Consider the following 22885-nt stretch of genomic DNA (forward strand, 5'->3'; position numbering starts at 1 on the left):
GATCAGGGAGGGACTATAGACCCAAGATAAACATAATAAGCAAGAATGGAGTCATCAATCACAAATGTGATTTTTGCAGAAAGGCATTTTTCCCACATAATCCTTTTTCTCCCAAAAACATTTCATGTCTAAGCTTTTTTTCGTTTTGGTCAAATGGGTTTTCAGAGCAAGAGGCTTAAATTCAAATCCAGATGATTAGAAGATCATGGGAGGGGAGGACTTATCAAAGCCAATTTATAGCCCTGCTTCCTCTTATCTGTAGATGAAAATTGAAATTTTGACAGAAAATTCAGAACAGTATTTCTCATTTACCAGCAAATCCACACAGATATGCTTTTTTTTCATGCACTCACTTTACTGATCATACATGATATTTTTGACCTTCTTTTGTTTTGTTTTTTACTTTTTGTTTTTTCATATTGACCCTCTTTGTTAGTTACTCACTACTGTTCTGGTAAAAGTATTTGAGGTTAATGTTACAGTTGAGAATACAAAAGCTCCAAACTAGATCTCTCTGTGGAAACATTTGATGATCCTTTCTGTGTTGCCATAACAACACACAAAGCCGTAGTAGATTTTACAATACAAGAGCCAATGTGTTTTTTTTAAATAGTGTTTTATTTTAAAACAAGACGAAAATAAAAAAAAGTATCCAGATCAAAAGTTACTGAATGATTGCTGCCAAAAACCTTCAGAAACATAGACTGTACATTCTTCATTTTTCCCTGGCAAACATTTTTCCCTAAATGCCCTTTCTAAAGTGTTTGCTATGTGGGACTGAAACTGGCTTTAGCAGTACTCTGACCGCTTGCAGAGAGATTTCTTGGTAAATGCCCAGTGGAGAAATAAAACCGATCAATCAAGTCCTCGTGTAAACATCACAGAGAGGTGGTTGTTCGGACAAAATGTCAGCGGCCGCGTCCTGACGCTGTGGAATGGAGGGATGGACAGATAGAAGAAAGCAGACATGCAGCAAAAAGACAGAGAGCAAATAAAGGAAAAGAGCTTCATGCCTTTGAGGGATTGTCAGCCTATTCTTGGTTGTGTAATTTAGACCATCTGCCACAAGTCAACTACACAAATACCTCAGATTGCTCACCTCCATGAGGCAAATGCATTCTATAATGCATGATTCAGCAACAAAAACAGCATAGAAAAAAAAATCCCTCTTGGCAGATATCTCACAACAAATTGACTCTATATAAATGCTGTGAAATCTAAATTGTCTTAGTGACATTAATAACAAGGGGCTAGCCGACATATGCATCTTGGTTGGCTTGTCAACATGCTGCAAAAATAAAAGAAGGGAGAGAAAATGTGAAGGAAAAGGTTACAAGATGTTATGCAAGTGTTCACTACAACCTATTCCTGGCACCATACACTAATACATTTGTGTTCTACATGTTCTCTGCGTGGTTTACAAACGTAACTTTTATGCGGTCCACCTGTGTGTCCCGTACAGGTTTTTGCCCTCTTTCCCCCCCACAGGCAGCCCGTATCCAACCGTAGGCAGTTTTAAATAAGAGCTTTTACACTACATGTATTTTACAGAGACTGGTTTCTCAGAGACACGAGAAGCAACAAGTGACCAGCAAACATGTCGAGATGCAATTCTCAGATCAGCCTGTTAAAGGGCCTATATGATGCTTTTATTAGGCCTTTCAGAGTAAACTATATCCATATACATGATGATATGTTACCTTAGGCACACTAAAGAACACATTTTTTATCAAATATAAGTTATTTTTACAGTTCATTTTCAAACTCGGTAGTAAGATGACCCGATCTCTGAGGCTCCGCCTTTCGCTCCTTGTAGGTGCTGCCCATTTCATGACGTCAACTTAAGGGTAGCCTCTGCAGCATGTATGCTTTTCCCCATGAAAACAAATATTGGAAAAGAAAGATGGATGTGCATAAAAAATAAAAGCATTCTGCCAATCACCGCTGGCTCCACGGAGAGTGTGTGTGAGTCTGTGTGTCTTAGCCTGGGAGGGGTGCTCCCAGCACAGACTCTTCCTGGAAGTGGCTGTTCCTCACTTTCTGATGTCACAATGTGAGAACCCACTCGTTTGTGTGGATAGGGAGGGGCTGATGGCCAATTAATTTCAATTCTATTCATATAGTTCAATATTACAACACTAGTTGTCTCAACGGGCTTCAAAACAGATTCTGGGGATGAACAAGAGGAAACCTCAGGGATGTCCACATGAAGGAGGAGGTTATTTTTTGTGTGGAATAAACATTATAATACACTTAAAAGCTCAAAAAAGTTAATCTTTCATTATATAGATTTACATTGTTGAAATTAATGTATTTTTTTAAGCTTTTCTTTTTATCCACCCCAAAATTTATTATTTATTTTTATCTTTACAATTTAAACAATTTTGCCTCATATAAAATGTAGTTTAAATTATATTTATTTCAAAATGTCTTTGTAGCGCATCTTTTTTAACTTTACTATTATAGTTTTTTTTTAATACTGCAATATGTGTACAGTGTATTTTAATGCATCCATGTTAAAATAATGTAAATTATAATGAATCTTTTCTGTATTAATAAAAAATATTCACAACTTAATTTTTAAAATGTCTTAATAAAAAAAAAGTTGATGTTTGGAAATGTAAAAATATGTTTTATTATTTCAGCTCCAAAAACTTTGAGTGTTTCCCAACAGTTGACAGCTTCTCTGTCTGTTCTCTTCAGGACAATTTGGAATTTCTACAAATGCTTTTGAAGGGAATGGAACTTTATGTTTCATCCACCTTGACACTAAGTCATATGGATTTGTTTGTCAGCTAAAAATCTCCCACAGTAGCACCGAGCACTATGCTCAGGAATATACACAAAGGAAAATGCATTCAACAGTGGATCTACCAGTACTCTTATAAAAACCTAAAAGAGGAAACAAACTCTGTAAACCCTGAAGTGTATTTTACTCCGCGAGAGAAGAGAACAGAGCGTCGCAGGTTGGGTGCAGTGGTCTGGAGGCAGCACAACACAGGCGCTGCAGCAAAAACTCAGACGCACTAGTTCAAGTATGTGAGCTTTGGCAAAGAATTTGTGTTGTGTCGACCAATAAGGAACTCAGCTTTGGCCTGTGACGTGTTGGTGTGACTTTTTCCTTACTAAAGTAAAGCAGCTGATGAGTTATCAGCATCGTTTTTGGTACAATTCGCCTCATACAGAGGTGAAAATCCTGGTCCTGTGTGTGTGGTGGAAAATTAATTACATTTCCAGCCTGGACACCTTCAGCTTCAGCGACTTCATCTTTGCTTTACTCTAAATTATGCCGCACGTCTTGAGAGTCATTCAGTTAAATTGTGCATCAATAACGACAGTGAGTAATTGCATTAAACCCACTCACGCTTTCATACTGCAATTTTGCAAACACACGGGTCACTTAACTCAGGGTCGTGTTAAAGAGAAGATTTTCCAAATTGACTTCAGATGCAAAATAGAAATTAGTGAAGCTTCTGTGCTGGAGCTTTGACCCTGCGCTCAAATTAAAATAAAAGCTTTTTGAATGGCTCTTAATTCACCCTGTCCTTTGATACCGTCTCGCATTAACATTTCATTTTTGTCTCATTTTTCTGACTCTTGTACTCACACACCCGAGCAGATAGTGCCATGTCAGCAGCAGCAGTGACATGTTGTTAGTTGCAAGAGGGGTGTCATGTGACATGTGCAAGAAGGGCTTTCCATTTGTTTGGGCTTCATTGTTTCTTGCTTCAGGAGTGCTGACACTATATTAAAAAATAAAATAAAAATAAAAAAGTGAGTGTGAAATCATTTAATCAAAGCCTAATGGCAGACCAACACAGGATCATAAGATGTAATTGAAATGGGCAGGAGAGGATGGGTTCACCTGTAAACACGGAGCCTGGGATTGAAACCAGCAGGACCGATTTTGGGAAGTGGCACCGACAAAAAGATGCATCTCGCAGCGAGGGAGGGAGCCCCGAATAACAGATGCTTGGCAATCGTTACAGTCACCATAAATGTGAGGTAGTGCGGTTAGACTGCAGAGCTATCAGCCACGCTGAAGTTAATGTTAAGCTCTACAGTCCAGCTAATTTGATAACACTGACAGCCATGACAGAGACATGGATGCAGAGGGCATTACCAGTGTGATAACTGACACAGCTGACACCCTCTCAAAGGGGTCTCCATGAAATTGATAGTGAAAGACGGTAAAAAGGAGCAGGTTGATCCCCCCCTCCGCCACCTCTAGTGCCCCAACATGGCTGCTACACACATTCAACAAGGCTGTGAGAGCGTGTGGTGCTTGCAGCTTGCACAGACAGACACTTGCAGGCTAATGTTACCTCTAAGTGTTGCTGTGCTCAGTTCATTATAGTGGGAGTCATGTCGGGGGCTGATGTGCAGACCATTAGCAAAGCACTGTAAAGAATTAGAAAAGATAACACGGAGCTTATTAGGGTCAGTCACTTGCAGCTGTGACGGCCTGACAGTGAAGCGAGTCCTGGGCTAGCATGTGCCAGATTTATCCATATTCATTCATGCAAATGCACCACTTGATAGATTTGCAAATGGAACGAAGAGCAACGCGGCGCTGATATCATCATCATCTCATTTCCGTGCGCCCCTGCAGCAACAGCGTGGTGACATCTTTCAGAGCAGGATGTCTGGAAAACCTAAAAACAAAGTTACCTATGTGACAACATGAAATAGAGCATGGCATCACTCGCCGCACCACTCACTCTGCATTTGCATTAGGTGACTGGTATCAGTTGCATCATTTGTGCTTCACCGGCTCCTTTTCCGACTGTGTTCGTCAGATCGTATAGAATCTCAGCGGGTGTCGGGTTAGATTCCTGATTGCATCATTACATGAAAATCAAAGAGTGCATTTTTAAATGCAGCAAAACGAATTGTCCTCCTGAAATAAATGAAATCAAACTCATTTCAGGGGCTGGTGGGTAAATAATAGCTGCAATGTCATAGAAACTAGTATTCCATTTATTAGGTATTATCAAAGAAGGCAAAAGAAAGAAAAATACTTGAACGATGGAGAAAAACAATACATTATGGGAGTCGTGTCAATAGAAAAAAAATATATGTATTCACTAAATGACTTTCCCTTTCCTCTCCTTTTCTGTTTCCTTTATACATTCTTGACTTTTTTATTTTTGAGTTCCTTTGATTCTGTTATCCTTTTTCCCGTTTCCCGTTTTCCTTCACTTCCTAAAATGTAGCAACAATTTTTAAATTTCTCTTTGCCTCTTTTTTTCTTAAACTGCTGTTCAGATAACTACAGTTCATCTTACCCCCTTTTTTATTTTAAATCTTTTTGAATCATCACTTAATCTCTGCTGGCTGACTCGCTGTTAACAGAATAGCCCACTGCTGCAGAGGGATGGGGGAGGACAAGACTATGTCACATGAGCAGTCTCATGCCATTTCAGTGATTTCAGTTTCTTTTTTTAAGACAAAGTTAAATCATAATTTGCATGGAAATTATTATGTCTAAGAGTGTTGGGGCCCCCCAGGGAATCACCTACCTTTGCCTACTATTCCTCCAAGTCCACCTCTGACTCCATTCACAAAAATATTCCATATCACCAGTGAGCAAAAACAATTCTCAGTAGATTTGTCAAAAAAAAAGTCCCGGATTAGTTGCTCAATTTGCTCAAAAGTTATCCTAGATAGAAATTAAGCTTATATGTTTTTGAATTCCCCTTTAGCAACTTACAGGGCTCCACAAATGAAATATCGAATTACAATTTTCATGTCATTATTTAGTGTATATTTTTACTCATCAGAATATTTTAGCATGCGGTTTGTGTAAAACGTGCTATCTAAAATAAAATAAAGAGGATCTGCGGGCTGCTGGTGTCCCTCTGCAGCAGCCTGAGGCCATAAAGCTGCACGCAATAGAACAGTGAACAGGTGTTTAATGGAGTCTGGACAACTATAATAAACCCTCAGCTAACACACACACACACACACACACACACACACACACAACTGATCATTAGGAGAGATGGCCAGTGAAGGGAAGACCTGCCAATGGCATCCATCCATCATTTCTTATTCATTCTTCAGCAGGGAATACTTTGACACAAGAAGTGGATTTATTTGTGTGTCACAGGGGGAGGCCCAATAATGAACCACAATATGGTCAGTCGCTAATAATCTCATTAAAATGTCAAAGGTCTAAAAGTTAATTTCTCTACACTGTGGGTTAACTTACTGACCTTTTGCCTCCACTTCACAGTTTCATGCAAAACTCCCTCCGCACAGAAAGTCGGTCGTAACTTACTCCCCTTCTCTTATGGGTCAGAAATTACCCATCCTTCCAAAGCAACTCCATTTAATTTTATATCTAAAAGGCATGTCACAGGAAATTGGTCATACGTGGATATTTGTGGAAAACCAGAGAAACGTTGTGGTCTTTACATGAAATTTTCACAGAACAAATGAACCACATTAAAACCATGGAAGGGGTAGAAATAAACCGAGCATGACTCCAGCACTGTTTATATGCAATTCATTATTGATTCATGTGTCAATTATGTAATTTGAACCTAATATGTGCCCCATATGTACAATTTAAGAGTTATACATCAGTGGTATATGCCTGAAAAGTCCGTACGTTGAACGGCTGTGGAAAACCACAAATTTGCATTTTGCAAAAATCACACACAATTGCATAACATTTACGTAATAATCGTGTAAGAACTCTGTGAACTACACATAAACTGCGTAATTCTCAACTGACCAAACATTTTGAAAAGCTCAAAACTGTAATTAACATAAAGACCCGTCGGCTGAAACCCTCAACAGACATCTGTACACCTCGACGAATGACAAACACAGCAAACACTCATGAGTTATGTATATCACGCATGCATCACGAAAGACTGAAATTTCAAATGTGGAAAATGCACAAAATGGTTGCTGTGTGACACGGCCTTTACATCTATTGTGCATGATGAAACAGCCTGTTTATTATGAATTGCACTAAATTTAATGTATTTTTTTCATTATATATTTTTGTTGCACAATACAAAGGAGGTGTGAGTGTGTAAGCGTGGCCTCACATTTAATACTTTGTAGGGTTCAAACACAAGGACCCCACTACAGTGTGGGGCCCAACGTCCTTTTGAGGCCCAAATAGTTTGAATCATTTACCTCTCAACTATATTTACATTTTTTTGTTGTCAGATTGAAGCAAATTGAGCTCAACCTCAATGTTACATGCAGAAATTATTTTTACTTTCAATTGGGAAGAAGAACACAATTGTCTTGGAAAACTATATTGATTTTTTTTGGTTTTCTCTTTTTGTATGATGCACTATATCCTCACTAATGTGAACATGTGTCTACTTTTGGCTAAATTTTTTTAACCCTGTAACAAAAAAAACACCTTCAGGGTTGAATCATAGTTACAGGGTTGAAGGTTGGACTTAGAATGAACATAATTTTTAATAAAATAAGTTATATTACACAAGGGACAGGAGATTAGGTAGGAACTGGAATAATAAAAAAAAATAAAAAATTGGAATTCAAACCATGCAGGAGTCGGACAGTCCAATAATGGGGTTTAATTTGAGATGAACAAAGTGAAAAAAGTATTTTAATATTTTGGGGTAATTCAAGCACATTTTCTCAAACGTTCAATTACTTCCTCATTCGATACCATGTTCAGAGAAAAAACTGTTCATGGTATATTTTTCAGTAACCAGAGAACTCAAAGCGTTCCAGATCTAGAGAACGACTCTAATGAAATGTCTAAATACTTCCCAAACCTTTCGCCGCTTTCAATCGCAGTTCTTCAAAATCTCAACCTTCAGCTAAAAATTCCAGCTTCTTTTATTGAGAAGGGTTGCTTGAGGTTTCACTTGAGCAAACATTTTACTGTAAAACCTGTCAAGCTGTGTACATTCAAAGTGCCTCTAGCTTACCTCAAGGCTACTTTTTACATGCATAGTCAGGATGAGACCCACCCGTAAGACAACTAAAGACATAATAACTTTAGAAGACTGTTATGATGGCTTACTGAGGTCCAATTCCTTCATCCAACATACCAAAGTGGGGAGGGGGGGTCACCTAACAGGCTGTGATAAGCATCGAGTCTCACATCAAACGATAGTGAAACCCTCAGCAATAATCCTAAAATGTAAACATACCAAGAGAATAGCACACACAGGCTTCTTTTGCTACTGGCAAACTAAACATTTTAGCAGCTAAATGACAGTACAGGGCAGATTCCGAATAAATATACGTCACTGCTGTGGGACAAATACTTTAATTTATTGAAATAAGAGCAGCAAAATGTATGCAGGGGTTGGGACCTTATTAAATACCCATGGCTTGAAAACACACTTCTTTGAGCCCAAACATGTCAGGAAATATTACAAAATATAACAAAATTAAAAAATGTGAGGAAGAATCTAATTTAACAAGCTATCACACCCATTGACAATAAGACAATGTATTTCCGAGTCTCCCAAAAAATCATTTTGGCACATGGCATTTTAGCTAACCAATACAAAATTTGAAAATCACTTAAATAATTTCATTTAAATAATTTCATTTTTACAGGTATTTGAGGGTCCCACAAATTGAACATTAGCTCAAACTGGCAAACTGGATACAGTGTTACCTTGTTTATGGCAGGAGATACCTTAAAAAGGAATTCCATTAGGTGAAATCCGCAAAGTAGTTATTTAAGTTAAATAATAACTTGAAAAACGGAAAGGTTTCACAATAAAGTCTTGCAAAAGTTGATTTAGTAAATTACAGCAGATTTGTGCATATTCCCCCTGAAGAAACCTTTTTTTTTCTTTTTACCAGAAAAGGAATGCCTTAATAGAGGTGGACAGGTCAGAGTTTGGCTTATCAATTTACAATGTTTCAAGATATTACTTTGCTGTTGTCTTGAAGTCCTTAATTACAAAAACATATTGGGCTTGTGTATGTGCAACAACAAAAAATAACAATAATGTTTTGAGAGAGTCAGAGAATGTTTTCTTCAGAAACTGTCTGGTCGTGCTGTACCTGTTGTCAACCTGAGAATCTAGCAGATAAATCCTTTAAAAAAAGACATTGTGACAGCTGCACATCGTATTTTTTTCTTTTTTTTCTTTTGCACTGCTAGATATATTGTGTCTGTTGGGACTAAAGCATTTTCAGTTGGTGTGTCGGCCGGGCTTTGCCAGTGTAAGACAGGTTTGGAGCCTGTCAGTGTCTCTATAGCCGTTAATCCATGTGTGGAGTGAAGGGTGACCATCTCTCCTGCTTTCTCTCCTTCTCCCTCAGTCTCTACCTAAGCCTCTTTTCACCCCAATTTAACACCAATCGTCCTTTTCACAATGCTGCCCAAGCCTCAGACGTAACCTCCACATACATGCTCAACCACACACACACACCTTTCTGCTCTCTTCTACCACTTTCTCCCAAATCTCTGATATAATCAGCTCATATACGTTTCTCTTTGTCATTTTTGCTCATTTGTTCGTCTCTTTCAGAGTGAAATGAAACTCCCTGAAAGTGGAATTATGAGGACAAGTCGTATTTGACGCAATGCAATTGTCTGAAGGTTGGCTGTTTTTATTATCAGGAGAACCTAAAGCTTGACCTTCTCATACAACAGTTGGGGTTTGATTTTATCAATACACCTGCATCAGCTTTTTGCAGGATTTCCTGTTAGAAAATCTCAGCAGAAGAGCAGATAAGAGTGTGAGGATCCAATTGATTCAGGCTTCTAAACACAATTTATTCTCATCTACTGTTCGATGCCAGGAAGCTTAAAATAGAAAATTAAACATAACCATGAAAGTACTGAAGGTTTGAACAGAAACTCGAGTTTTTTCTGTTGCTCCTCACAACCATGTAGTTTGGTCAACATGTAACTCAACGCGAAAACATATTAAAGACCTCAACAATAGGAAAAGCAAAACAAATCATATATAAACAACTTTACCTTTTACAAATCAAAACTAAATTCCAGGAACTAAAAATAGAAAACCTTGTGAGAAATAAAAGTAATTTCCTGAACAAAATGAAATGTTAAAAAGTGAAACAAAGTACGGGGAAATTGAGACTGGACACATTTCGTCCGGTTAAAGTAAACCAGTTTGTTTCAAGGCGGGAATCGAACCTGCAATCTGATCTATGATCATAGGTCGACCACCCTACTGCTACACCACGGCCGCCCACAGGGTAGCAGTGTTAAGGAAAAGTGAAAAACTAAAATAAAATCACATCAGCTAAAAAAGTGGAAACAGCATTTTTTTTTTTTTTTTTGGTTAAGAAATGTAGAAATATATATTTTCTTGAATAATAGAAAATCACACAGTAAAATAAAATGTTTTTTTACTAATTGGTTTTAATCTAATTGGAAAATTGGCTTTACTATTTTGATTTCCTTTAACAAAACAGTTTCAAACAGTTGCAAAAATCCATGTTTGAGCTTTAAAGTGTATTATAATATTAATTCCTCATCAAAAACAACCCCAAAGCGATATTTTGATCCATTCGCATTTCTGAGCATTCAATTCAATTCAATTCAATTTTATGTGTATCGCCCAAATTCACAACAACTATCGTCTCGATGGGCTTCGTATCGGTAATTGAAAAAGTAAAACATAAAATCAAAAGGATCATGACTACATTCCCCTAAAAACCTGCTATCTGAGCACCAGCCTCTCTCAATGCACAAAAACAAGTGGGTTCTCATATTGTGACATCACAAAGTGAGGAATCGCCCCTTCCAGGACGAGTCTGTGCTGCCAGCTCCGCCCCCAGGCTAACACACACACACACATTCTCTGTGGAGCTAGCGGTGATCGGACCAAATGCTTTCCTTTTACATGCTCAATATGCACATCCATCTTAGCAAACGTTCAGATGTTGTTGTTTTTTTGTGTGGGCGAAACGCAGAGGCCGCCCCTAGGTAGATGTCACAAAATGGGCGGGACCCACAATGAGTGAAAGGCGGAGCCTCAGAGATCTCGTTGTTTTACTTCCGGGTAAGAAAATGAGCTACAAAAGAAACAAATATTTCATTAAATTGAGCCTGAATCTGAATTGAGCCAAAGATAATATATTATCATATATATGGATATAGTTTACTCTGAAAGGCTTAAGAAAAGCATGATGTAGACCCTTTAGGAGTTCAAAGCAAATCAAATGTGAATCCATCAATCCACTATTGCGGTAAAAGTATTTTTGGTTTTTAAAATATAATGCATTTTTGTGACAGTTTTATGTTTTTTGTGAGAATTATGAACCATTTTGGATCTCATTTAAAGATTTTAAATATATTGTATTTTAAACTATCATTTATTGCAACTAAAATGTAAAAAATAAAAAGGAAAATGTTGTCAGGAAGATTGTGCAGTTACAGTTTCACAAGTCAACAGATTGGCTTGAATACAGTAAATAAACAAGCAGGAAGGGATGTTTAAAAAAAAAGCATAACAATGGAGCTGTGGAGTGCATTAGACCAAATGAGAAAAATGGGTGTTCTGGTCAGCAGGGAAAAGCTTCTCAAGCCTCTGATAAGTCGGCTCTCATTCAACCAGGAGACGGTAAACGCAGTAAAGAAGCGCCGGCCTGTTTAAATGGTGCTCGACTGCTGCATTGATGGTCTCACACTGAACAGATGTTAACTAACAGTCCACTAGACAAATAATCACTGTGGATGTGGCGTCTAATTGGCTACAATAACTGACTCTCCTGTAGTGATTCGATGGACGGCAAGGACGCCAGATACACACACGAAGATAGACAGTCGGATGAGTAAACAAATAATGATGTCAGCACTGGTGTAAAGTTAGGGTGAAAAAAGAGAAAGAAGCGAATAATAGGAAAAACTATCTCCATCTAATATACTCATGTTAAAGAATGCTAAGTTGATTCAACATATACAGTGATATTTTAATTAGGATTATGCTGTTTTTAGCCAAAAAGTAAAAAGAAAACTGTTGTTTTCTAGGACATAGTTTTCTGCAGACCGGCAATAGTTCGTCAGAAATTCACCTCTGAGTTGTGGCGGGGCTGTTGATGGGGAGCAAGCCTGCCCCTGCTTCCCATCATCTGTTTACATGCATGTTTACATGCGTACATGCTCAGAAATGTAAGCCATGAAATGAACTCTCCTTTCATGGCTCTCTTCTCACGTTTTCTGAGTTTCTCCTATGCAGAAACCAGCACTGCAAAAAATGTAGATGTTGCATATAAAGACATGATGAAACACGCACATGAATCGTAAGTTGAGGTGAACCATCTCTACTTCATACTGTCATAATTCTCCGATTGATGTTTTTGCCTGTGATCGTGAAATGTTCTTTTTGCCCACAGTGTAAGAAAATTAAGTAGAACAACTTTCTGCAGAATGATCCTGCTCCAAAGCTGAAATCTTTCTATAAGCTGCCACATTACTCTCTACATTTTTTTCTTAAGATTAGTGCTGCAGAGGAACCAGATTTGAGTTCTCTCTATAGAAGGAGAATCGCAGCTGCAGCATCCTCCATAACCCTTTTCACAATCCCAGCATCTGCAGTCCTTCATTCTGGCTCCCTTTGTAAATCCAAACACAATCACACAGTCTTCTTACTGTCTGTAAACAAACAAACAAACAAACAAAACAAAAAAAAACTCAGCTGCCCTATTTACCTGATGAAAGCCTGCTGACGAGGCAGAATTTGTAGTGGACTTCAGGATTCTTTGATTCTGTATGTGTGCCTGTGTTTGTTGAGTTGGTTGCTAACTAAGCAGAGCTCCCTCTGCATAAATGACTGAACAGTTCTACCATGCATATTTCATGTACACGGAGGAGGGAGCCTCTCCTCTTCCACATTTCTAACTTTGCATCTACCCCTGCATGCGTTAAAAAAAATGCATACTGTATAGAATGACATCTTGCCCTCTCATTAGGCTGCAAACGCCGTCAGGCAGAAAGCCGTGATTGTCGTTGTCATTGCCCACCTGTGTGCGACTGTCTGAATGCGTGAACATGGATGCTCGTGTAGAGAGGAGGTAAGGTTCTGGATGTACAAGGTTGTCATGAATCTTTTTGCATTTTATGGAACTGAGAGGATTTTCTGCTCCTCATAAACCAATTAGAAGCATAAGAGAGAAGTTTTCCTTTTTCCTGCAAGGATTTGGCCCCGTATCATTTTCTTATCCACGCTTTTGAGCTTCCCTTTCATTTTCTTCCATTTAAAATGTGTTCATGCAACATTTTTTTACTTGTCTTTCCTTTTTTTCCCCACTTTTTCTTTACTCTTCTTACCCCATCATTATCCTCATCTCTTCAACAACCTCCTCCATCACAATCTCTCCCCTCTTTCTCCATCTTTTGTGTTTCAGATTAATTTTATCTTCTCTGTTATGTTGTAGCCGCAGGGGAGAGCGCGTGTGATAGTAATCTCAGCTGTCCGATTAGATCTTGTTGCTCCATTGCTGAACCATGAGATTTTTTATTGATATCTTTAAAAGAAGATGTATTTTAGAAATGAGTGGGCCTTGATTCTGTCCCTGACCTAACTAGACAACTTGGGGATTAACGGCTTCTTTTAACTGAAACATGCTTTAAGGCTCTCTGTTCACAAAATGTTCCTAAACTACAAGGGGGGGGGGGGGGGGTTCCATCTACAAAACTGATGCGGGCTGTGTATTACAGGTTCTGGAAACATTCATTTCAAAGAATAAAAACAATAATTAAGTGAAATTGTAGTTAAGTTAACCTTGTTGGACCTTACAGAATGCAATTATGCGAGTTTAAAAAGGTTTCTCTCTATTTCCAGCAAGCAGTTATCATGAAGCTATCATTATTCTTTCAAACTAATCTCAAAATAACTTCAGAAAGTAATAATGTTCCATTAATATAAAACAGATCCTGTTTCATTCTGAAACATTTGTTAATTTTGTTTGGGTCAGCTTGTTTATCACTTTTGTTTGAGTCTTTGTCATCAATATTAAGCTGGTTTGTTTGTTTTTTAAATCCCTGCATGTTTATTTCTGTTTTTTTCTTTGTGTGACCTATGCATGTGTTGCACCTCGTTTGAACTTTTCTTGGTATTTTGGATTCCCACAAATTTGATTTTACACTAAACACACAGATTCATGGCTTTTGTCTTTAACTTTATTTATTTATATATTAATTTTTTTCTTTTAAATCATAGGTTTGGATTAAGTCACTAATGAAAATGTTTGTAAATTGTTAGAAACTCAGAGTACAGAAAAGTTTGAAAAAAATCAACTTGATGTCAGTAAGCAGTGATTCCTCCAAGTTGGTCTGAGTCAAAATTTTAATAATACCCACTCTTGCCAATCAGGGGTGAGCTTGTTGGAAGTCCACACCCCTACCACTTGAAAGAGGGAAAGATGAAACCTGTCACACGTTTTGAATGTTGGGGCCAGGAGGCACCACCTACTTTTACTAAGGCATCCGGTTGGTTAGTTTATAACTTGAATAACTTGCACTACAGACTAAAAATATTTTTAAAAATTGGATTTTCAAGAACATCCTAAAAAGGTAGCAATGCAAGATTGGTTTCAACCAAAGGAAGTCAGTTCAGTCCCCCTTTTTTTATGATACAGATAATGCTATTTTGTTTTTGCTATTTTTGTATTTGTCAATCTAACGTTTCAAACATTCGACCATATGTACACACTTTCATTGAGCCATCTGATTGGCCGAATAACTTAAGAAAAATAAATCATGAAAAAAGGTTGAGATTAGCAAAAAGGTGTTTAAAAAGGCATCACAGGAAGAATGGTTATGCTGACAAAAAGAATGACTGAGTAATAGCTGTTGTTTTTTTCTCAATTGAGGTCTATGGGATTTTGGCTTCTTAGAGACAGCGGATACTTCCTGTTTGGAGCGCGAGGGAGGAGGGGTCACTCAGTCCAGTTTTCATATACATTTAAAGGTCACACATTACACCTGAAACCTTCCTCCACCTGTTCCACTCTTTTGCATATATCTCTTCCACCATTCCCCCAAACTTTCTGGTTTTTTGGACTTCTGATCCGTTCTCCACATTCTCCACCTCTGTTTCCTGCAACTTCACTGTTTATCTTGAGTTTCTCTTATTTACACACAGATACTCTGTCTTGCTCTATCTGACCTTCTCTTTTCCAGACCAACCCCCTCCCCCCTGCTTCCTGCTCTCAACATAGCACTGCTCTCACTATATTAAGCGGCATGTCATCTGCAAACATCATGGTCCACAGAGATTCCTCTGTTAGTCTGTCCATCGCCGCAAAAGCAAGAAAGAGCTCGAAGCTGATCCTTGTAGTCCCACCTCCACTTTGAACTTCTCTGTCACACCTACCGGGCATCTCACCACTGTCTTACACCTCTCATACATGTCCTGAACAACTCCAATCTACTTCTGTTAATACAGACTTCCTAATTCAAACATCTGCTTACTTTTCTCTACATCTACAAAGACAAAATGCGTCTCCTTCTGACCTTCTCTGGTTTCCTTCAGCAATGCGATTGTTGCGTTGCCCAAAAGTTCACGTACTGCAAATGTATCATGAAGTTTAACCCTTGTGCTATATAGGCACTTTAACATTGGGAGTTGGGTCATCTAGACCCACTAGAAAGTGCGCTGAACCTTTTTTCTTCAATGATTTGTGATCTTCACTGGTGTCCATGGATTACATGAAATCTTTCCACCTTTATCCACCCCTGTCATGGTAGGGAGAACACGTCAATGTAAGGGTGGGGTCATCTAAGAAAGCACAAGGGTTAAACATTTTCAGAGAGTATTTAGATGACCCTACTCTCCCTGCTCTGAATTCAGGGTGATCTGTTCCAACACATCCTCATATCCAACATGCAGACAGGACAAAAATAACAAGAAGCTCCTGAACTTTAAGAGTTTTGGTAAAGTTAACATGACCTGCTCCTTTGCAAACCAAGACACCCCCCCCATTCTCCAAACACAAACACTGTCAAACACTCAGGGGAGGTAATGATGGTCCAGATGGATGCTCAAGTGGGACCAAAATGCCCCACAGCGGCGTCGTCTTTATGTGTACGTGTGAGTGGAGAGCTTGTCCCACAGCATCGTTCAGCTAGTTTTAGAGATGGTGAAACTGCAAGCACCCCAACACACACACACAAATCCTGTACTTTGGTAAAACATCTCCATCTTCCTGCTCAACAGCTCTAAAACTCTACCAGGCAGGGAGGTGTGATTTAAGATGTTTACTCGCTTAAAACCTTCCACCATTATTTAAAAAAAAGGACTTTTGATGATGAAAACTGTCCTATCTTTAGTAGAAGATGGTCGTTGCTTAACATATCTGCCTCGCCAGCGTCTGAGGCTGTTTACTGTAAATCACAAAAATAGATGTGATCGCAGCTCCTACCCTGTTCAGTCACCATTTGCCAAACCTGCCCTGAAAATGAAACACGGTCAGAGGAAACACATGGCTGAAGACATCAACCCTGTGATCTTCTGTAATCTCACTGCAGAATTCATACGTTTGCAGATAGATTCAAACTTAGTCCTTCATGGATTATTTAAAATACACTTTACTGTGTGTCAGCACTGATCTGACAGCTTCCGTCTCCCACATGAGGCCTAGTCATGGTGAGTCATCCATACAGCTGCCCAACAACGCTGGCCTCACACGCAGCCTCAGTGCCCTACACTCAACTGCACTTACAGACTCACAAAGCTGCAGAAAGTCACACTTTTACTTTTTCTTACGTCTGCAATCCAAACCTAGTTACCTGCGTCTTTTCCTATCTGATGAGAAGTGAAGTGTCTTCAACTCTTCTGTCCTTCAGTGGCAATAGAGAGAATGTCCTCGCATTTTCCCTGCTTGTTCTCAAAACCTCCACTGATAATTACTGGTTGCCTTGTTTCTGTTCTCTTCAATGTGAAGATTTAAATCATGGGCCTTTCTGTGTTCGTGTCCAAGAAAGCAGCATCTGATCTGGAGTGATTCCCTCTGAGTTCACTGACACAGAACGGCAGACTCACTGGATGGCATTTGGAAAGGTTTGTTAAAGATCACACTCACATGTCACAATACATTCTACCATTCAGGAGTCATATCTGCCTTGTAAGAAAGTACAAGGAAAAGTATCTTTATCAAAAAAAAAAAAGTCTTCTTTCATGCAGCCAAATCTAAAATTGGATAAAATCTAATTAACTCTTGCAAAGAAAACCTTTTGGGATCTGCACAGTAAAATGACAATATCACAGGTTTGCACAAGGAAACTTTACTCAGCTACACCGCTGCACCTTAGGTATAGTCACAACCGCCCTTATGGGTAGATGCAGGCTGTCTGGGGGCAAAAACTGTGCAGACCAGGTGGCACACGTGAAATATCAAGATTGTAGACCACTCCATGAACCCGTAGAGCAAAAATGTTCATGCACATTTTTTCTATGGGTAGCAGCAGGTAACAGGTTGTAGTGAACACTTGAGCAACACGCCAGGCTAAGTTAAGGTTAAGTGGGTAAGGCACAGGCGTCATACAGTTTTTTCAGCCCCTCAATTCCTGTGCACCAGACATTAGCGCTGTTTATGTGATAAGTGTGTGCTTTTAGAAGTAAGAAATTTAGACAGATTGTAGTGTATGTGGAAATCCCACAGGCGTCCTTCACGCACTTGCGTATAACATGCATACCCTGTGCCTGCAACGTTTGCGTACTAATGGCTAGATTGTGGTATAAGGGCACGACAGCATCACCCATTTGTCCTCATGAGTGTGTGCACAACAATCATGTATTTAGTTTTCATAATGTCCCTTGACATTATGGGCCTCAAGGGGACTGCAAGACAAACTCTGCTCTTCGTTTTAGATTTAGCTGCTCCTTTCTATGCCCCTGTCTCTGCTAAGACGCCCCCAAAACCTCCCTATGTGGGTGCATGAGACTAAACCTTTAGTTCAAAGACCCACTCCAATGAAAATCAGGTTTTTGGTGTTTTCAACAGGTTCTTGCAGCATTTTCACATAATGGAGAACACAAAATAGAGAATTTAAGATTAAAATTTCATTTCTGAGTATTTCTTTTTTGAAATCATGATAGATCAGGAGGAGATAAAATCCTGCTGTTTGAAAAAGCTCTTAGTTGTGACAGCAACTGAAATGGGAGGACCAAATGCCTCCCTGCTCCGCTCCATTCTTGGCATTTGCCATTCTTGTACGTCTTGGTTTTCCTCGCATAGCTCTGATTTTGCCCGACATTTTTGTTGTACTACAAATGTAGCTTGGGGTTGTGAGGGGCTGTAAGCTGGTGGAAGAGAGTTTAAACAAAAGCATGATGGGATATCAGCAAAGGGTTATTTCTGTGCCAAGAGTCACGCCCACAACTTCTCAGGAGAAATTATGTCTCAAAAATCGAGACAGGATTTTTGATTTTGGCAAAAAACTGCATAATCATTATTAAAAGACCACTGGGAACGATTTACAGTTGATAATAAATATAGCTGGGGTGAGACTTTAAATGGTTATCAAGGTGGGCCAAGCTATTTAACTCATTCACGACGAGAGGTTTTCCTTCATCCACCTTAAAATTAAGGCATAATTAGTTTGATATAAGGAGGTAGCTGGTTACATATAAATGCTAGAAATACAACAGAAATTTGTCTTTTTTTTTTCTTTTTCTTTTTTATCTGATTCTTTCAAAGCTTAAAAGGGTCAAAATACAGTTAAAGTCAGATTTCTTATTATTTTTTTTGAATGGTTTTTCTTTTTGACTTTGACAAAAACTTGCCTCTATAGTATGATTCCTTTAAAACACATTTTGATGTTGGGGGGGGGGGGTTGTGAAGCCAATATATATATTTTTTTAGAATATGCATTTACAATGTCACTTTCAGCCACAGCAGGCAGCTGTTGTGAGGAAAAAAACTCATAAACTCTCTGCACAGCACCTAACAAGCACAATGGCATAAAAGCAAAGTCAGTGAGGGAACCAAGTGAAGCGTTTAGCAACTAAAGAGCTAAGAGGTTTCAGCCGTCCATCTTTACCCCGAAATAGATGCTTTAAATAACAGATCCAAGTTTGTTTGATTAGGACCATTCGCACTGCTGCTTAACTGACCTTTAACTTTGTTTACTTACAAAAACATTGGATTTGATGCTTATGTAACATAATAATTTTTCTGAAAAGAAAAGCCTAATTTTGAGGAATTTTCCTTTAAGTTTGTGACATTGTGGCATAGTAACAGACCAAAATACAATTTATAAAGTGGATTTATGAAGTTTTTTACTATAACAGACAATCAAGCTTTACTTTTACACCATCAAAGGGGATTATTTTACAATCTCAAACTTTAAGAAAAGTAAGGAAGACAACATCGGGTCCTGAATTCTCTAATATAACACATCAAAAAATAATAGGAACACAAACTGCTTATCAATAGCTTACCATAATACATAATGTTGACATACCTTACTCCACAGTTTACTGACCCATGCGATCAGTCCTCTGCGTACCACATTAGTTTATAAAAAGGAACTACCACAATAATAGTTGTGGTTCCTTTTTTCTTTCCTTTTTTGAAACAAAACTCTTAATTCAGCTGCACAGTACTATTGAACCAAATCTGACGAGGGTCTGCTACCACTGTGTGTTCCAGCACTGCTTTATGCAAACAGAAATGCTGAAAGTAAACAAACAAAAACTGCTCTTTTTAGCCACAGGGTGCATTTTATTTTCACAAGGAACTTATATGTGCTTCAAAAGTAGGAAAAAAGCTGTAAAAATAGAATAAAAGATATCTTCTTTTTGTTACTTTATGATTTTAAGTAAGGGTCTTTCCGTACCAAAGGTTGCACACCTCTGGTCTAGATGGTAAAAGATCTGTAGATCGGATTAAGGTTTGTGCTCCAAAGGTTGCTTCTCATTTTTTGCTTTTATCTCCCTTCTATACAACTGCTGAAAGCATGCAGGCCCATCATTTAAAGCTTTGCTGCGCACTTTTTTTTCTTGAACAACTTTGGTTTTTCAACGTGGCAGCCCACTTCTCAAAATGCCTCATTTTCAACACCCTGACTCTCAGAAGTCTCTGGCTTTCTGTCCATTTCTTTTGGAGAAAAATACAAACGTCAAGAGCTCAAAGCTGGTTTTTTTTTCAGTCTTACCAAAAGCAAAATGTGTCTAAAAGTGCTCCAGTGTCGGTAGATTTAATAGATGAGTCTGCCCTTTAGAAGTAAATAGTCCTTAAGTCGACAGAAGCAGCATCAATGAAAAGAAGTTCCATTATGTTGAAGCATTTCTCCATAGATTGTCCAATTCCATACATTTAAAAGTTTAAGTAACAGAGATTTTTTAAATGGATACAAGTACATCTCAAAAATGGGAAAATTGTAAAAAAGTTCAAAGATTTTTGGGCTTGAATAAAAAAAAGTTAAACTCATGTATGATTGTACATTAAATGAAATACTTTATTTGTGATTTTAATGAATAAGGCTGAAAGGTCATGAAATCTGAAATTCAGCCTCTCAGAATGTTGTGAAAAATGTAGTGTTGGAAATTTATTTTCTGATCGAATCACCTAATTATTTCAAAGCACCTGCAGAGATTTTACTATAGCCTTTAAATGGCCTCTCAGTCTTGATCAGTAAGCTATGTAACCACGTAGAAGGCAGACTTGACGGATGTCCAGAAGACTGTCATCAACACCCTTTGTTTGGAGAGAAAGCCTTAAAACGCCATCATCAAATAGCAGAGTGGTGTATCCAAAGTTAATAACAGAAAACAAAGAAAAAGTTGTCAGGAAACAGTGCACCAGCAGGGAAAACTACACCCTTGAGATGGTTATAAAGAGGAATCCATTTAAGATGCGGAGAAAGAATCACCTGAAAAGGACCAAAGCTGGAGTTAATGCATTAAGAGTAACCACACAAAGATGAATGGATACAAATGTAGCAGAATGTAATTTTTCACGTCAAGTGAAACAGAGTCTAGAGGAGAGAAAAGCTGAACTGTCCAAAGTTTTAGAAATATTTGAAATAATCAAAAAGAGATTTTGCATTTCATTTAGAAATCAAGGAGTAAAGTCTGGAGGAAGAGTGCAGAGACATGGAATCTGCATAGTGTGAAGCTTGGAGGTCCGTGTCAGTGTTTTCTGAAGTCCACAGTCAATGCAGGCAACTGCCAGGTCTGAGAACTTCATACGATCAAGCTTTATGGAGATGCTGATTAAATTTCCCAGCAGGACCTTGTCCCCACCCACAATGACAAAAGTTCCAACATCTGGTTCAATGACCAGGATATTACAGTGCTTGACTGGCCAGCAGTCTCACCTGACCTGAACCCAAAAGAAAATCGATGTACTGTTTGTCGGGAAGATGACGACAGACATCAGACCCGAAAAGATGTCATTAACCTGAATGCAGCTATTGAAGCAACCGGGGCTGACATCACCCCATTGCGGTGCCGCAGTGCATTGAGGCAGCAATTGAGTGTCTTGAGTGCAAAGAAATGATTAGTTTCTGATTGGTCGGAAGTGATTTTCTTGAATGTTGAGACACAAAATTTGAGGTTTTAATCAAGTATAGCTTAAAATGATTAAAATTTCAAGAAACAAAGGAAAGATGAGTTTTTAAACTAATTCAATATAAAATATGAACTTTTTAAATTGACAGAAAAAAAATTGTAGATTTTATTTACAATGTTCTTTTCCTGTTGAGATGTATCTATTGATACTGCACATGTCTGCCTTGGGTTGTTTGATCGCTCAACACAGTCAGAAAAAAGTTGTTTCTAATTTCCTTGCAGCGTCTCCACACAGGAAATGACCTTTTCCTTCTGTTTGCATTTAACCTCGACATATTAGCCTCAGAGTTCTGATTTAAAGCTCATTAAAAGTGAGGAGCTTCAGGAACATAAATGTCCTCGGACACCTTGCTACTTTTCACAGCTCGCCGTTAACATGAGCTGTCGGTCCGTGTTTGTCATAGGTCTCATCACTCCTTTCCCTTTGATCACTCTCTTTCCTTCTGTTATCTTTTTACACTTAGCTTTTTTTTACAGGAAGGCTCTCATCTTATTTTTCTCTTTCTGCACCTCAACCCCCCCCTTTTTTGTGCAAAAGCTTCTTTATTGTTTAGATTTGTTGCCATTTTTTTTCCTTTTCTTTTCTCCTGCCACACCAATTTGTGTCACAGTCTAATTGTTCATCTGCATTGGATTGGACCTGCAATCATGAATCACTCAGTTATCACAATGGGCTATTTTTATTCAATGTGACAGCTGGTACTACACCTCGAGGTGTCGGACCAATCTCTCCATCGCTCAGACTGGCAGAGGCCAGCAAGAGCTGCAAAGCTGAACTTAAGGCTGCAGATAATAATTTCAAGATCTCTTAAGCTAAAAGGCCAAATAATAACATATCTGTTTCCACAGATCAGCTGTCAATCAAATTGTGTTTAGAGCTCACACAGACTCGTTTTTGGCTATTTTAACCGTCTTTCTGTGAGAATTCTCTGATAGATTTTGTTTGTAGGGGGTTGGTGTGCAGGATACCTGGGAGCGTTCTTCTGTCTTTCGGAAATCATTGCTTGGTCTGAGTGCACCGGGGTCTGTGCAGGTTCTACTAATGACTGTCACCGCTTTCTCAACGAGATGACGTGACTGAAACTCTTCCCTATGGCATTTCATTACAGCAGAGAATGTGCGTAACAGTGCATGAAAGCGCTGAAAATGTAAATCCATACGTTTTGTGTTGCAGGATTTATAGAATGTTCAATTAAAGTAGGAATATTTGCAGAAGTGGGGGTGAGATTTTGTATGAGCATGGGCGGTGTCACTACTTTCTCCAGTTCTAAATGACATGAATTGAATTTTTTTTGGAATGCATGCGTGTTGTCTCTGTGTGGTGCGGTGATGCCTTGGCCAACTGTGGAGGTTTAGCTGACCCCTCGCCCCAT

General features: G+C 38.6%; 1 protein-coding gene across 1 annotated transcript in view; it reads left to right on the forward strand.

Annotated features, from left to right (window-relative positions):
* LOC101155858 (X-linked interleukin-1 receptor accessory protein-like 2) overlaps positions 1–22885 on the forward strand; it is a 403702-nt gene that overhangs the window by 187450 nt on the left and 193367 nt on the right. The gene's annotated exons all lie outside the window — the stretch shown is intronic.

Source organism: Oryzias latipes, chromosome 10 (genome assembly GCF_002234675.1).
Source record: "Oryzias latipes chromosome 10, ASM223467v1".
Taxonomy (NCBI): Eukaryota; Metazoa; Chordata; class Actinopteri; order Beloniformes; family Adrianichthyidae; genus Oryzias; species Oryzias latipes.